Below are 2488 nucleotides of genomic sequence, written 5' to 3'. Positions count from 1 at the left end.
GGGGGGGTCGGGGGGGGTGATATTTTTTCAACCGTGTAGTCATTTGTTCATTTTTTTTAATCTGATATTTTTGTCAAAAAAATGATTAATTTAAACATTGTTATATATCTGTCCAGTATCTTTTTTTGGTAGACTTTTCATGGAATGTTTTTAGATTTTTCATCCAATATTTTTGTGTGTGTTTTTTTTTAAATAGTTTTCCTCCAACTTTTTTTGTCATCAACTGTGTTTTTTTTCTTCGAATAATGAATGACTTTATCTCACGACTGACGTGTCGTGCGTCCAATGACTGCATCAACAGAGACTGAAAAGTCCACCAATGACTGCGCAGGGAAAACATCAGAGGCAGGACTTAAACAGAAACGCAGGCCACAGTACAGCAGAAGAGCACAGATGACATTGAAGAGCATCTCATTTGACTTTTTTTTAGGGGTGGGTGGAGGGGATTGGACACATCCTCAAAAAAAGAGGACATGCGGTCACGAAGGTGTTTCCGGCTGCGGGCTCTTTCGCGCCTCCCCAATCTGACATTTGTCAAGCACAATTCAAAAGGAGACCATTTGATCAATTATTGATGAAAGTCACTCGCCGCGCGTGTCGTCGAACATCGTCGCTTGAACGCCTTTAGGCTCGCTCTCTCGAGTGAACAGGTGTTACATCACCCTTGAATCATGCCTAGCAGAACCACAAAGATTGAAGAAAAAAAAAGGCAAACAAAATCCAAAGAACGTGGAAAGCTTTTTTGGCGTTTCCACTGAAGCTCTTTTGGGGTGATCAAACGAAGCCCCCCCCCCTCCCCCCAACAGTGGTTCGAATGAAGACCTGAACATGAAAGAATACAGTCCACCTCACACACGCACATGCACGCACACACCTTTCAATGTTCCTTTCTTCACATGGGTGAAGACTGACTACCTCTGGATTGACAAATGTCCTCAAATGTCACACCACGCTTGCTGTTTCATAAATGTTTGGATGCATTTTTTTTCCCAAACAATCTTGCTGTGTTTATGTGGAGTCAGCAAATAGAATAAAGTTCAATGTTAAACACTTGAAAAGTACATTGCACTCACTGTCAAATCAATTGTGGCCAGTGATGGCAGCAACGCGTTACACAGTAACTTTACAAAGTGCACATTTTCAAGTCATCTGACTTTAGTCTCTCTTCTAATATAATTCGACGTTACTTTGCAGAACATATCTGCTCCGGCAAGCAGGCATCATCCGTATTTGAGAGAGAAATGCATTTGCTCTCCTACCTTATCTTATGCTGTCATGCCCTCCAAGTCTTTCCACTCCAAGCATTCACAGCAGTTGTGCTTTAATGCCAACTCATTCCAAGTTGCACTTGCTGTTTTGTCAGAGTGCCCATTGTCAATCCTTGCCTTGTATGAAGCAGCAATAGTCAAGTTTTTTTCCCCTTCCATCCAAGGAGGTGACTAACTTCTTTCCAAACATTTGGATCCTGCTTCTTCCTTCCACCCAGCTGGACAACTTCTTCTTCGTTGGTGTCTTTTTGGTCATTTAACCAATGTAACTCGAGCTGTGTTATCGGCACGTGTGCACCACGCTGCCCCTTGGAGCACAAGGGTGTGCATAGACAAACAACCATTTGCACTCAGAATCACACCTCAACAATTTGGAGTGCCCAATCAACCTGCCATGAGTGTTTTTGAAATGTGGGAGGAAACCGGAGTACCCGGAGAAAACCCACGCAGGCACGGGGAGAACATGCAAATTCGACACAGGAAGGCCACAGCCAGAATCGAACCCGGCACCTCTGCACTGTGAGTAATCGTTTAATTAATTTATGTTGATACTGTATCATGGGTGGAAACAGTACTCAACAATAATGATATTTAGTCCCACCCTTAGTTCAAACTGTATTTATCACATAAATATCAATACTGTATCATAAATGAAAATATACTGACATGTTACGTTATGGTTATTTTATCCCACCCCTCATTAAAATGGATTGATAAGTGACACTTGTACAAAAGATGCAGCTTGGCGCAGTTTGAAACGGGAATGTTTGCGCCGTTGTGGGCGTGAACAAAGCTGAGTCGCTTCACATCCAATCAAAGCGGCTTCTCTCATTCCCTTAAAAATTGGTGCACGAGAAGCGCGCTCTCCTTGATATGGCGGAAGCACAAACCGATTTGCTGGAGTCCATGAAGGAGGTCGAAGCACGCTAAGTATGTTTCGAAGGAACTGAATTCAGACCTTTACGGGTGGATAATGTGAAGCCAGGGTGATTACAAATCACAACTGTGAAATGGGCACTTGGAGATTTCACATTCACAAAAAACGTGTTGCACTCCATGTGCCAATACTTCGACCTGTTGTCCAACTGGTGTAAAGTTTAGTTTACCAAATAGTCAGGTGCCCCCACGATCCACCAGAAGGCCCAGTTTTTACGCTCAAAATGCTATGGATGAAAACATCATCAGAAATTGAAACGATATGTCAAAATTTGGATTCTGTC

This window comes from Hippocampus comes, unplaced genomic scaffold (assembly GCF_001891065.2).
Source record: "Hippocampus comes isolate QL1 unplaced genomic scaffold, H_comes_QL1_v1.1 scaffold105, whole genome shotgun sequence".
In the NCBI taxonomy this organism is placed as follows: domain Eukaryota; kingdom Metazoa; phylum Chordata; class Actinopteri; order Syngnathiformes; family Syngnathidae; genus Hippocampus; species Hippocampus comes.
The sequence above is the reverse complement of the archived record's forward strand: the minus strand, read 5'-3'. Positions refer to the sequence as shown.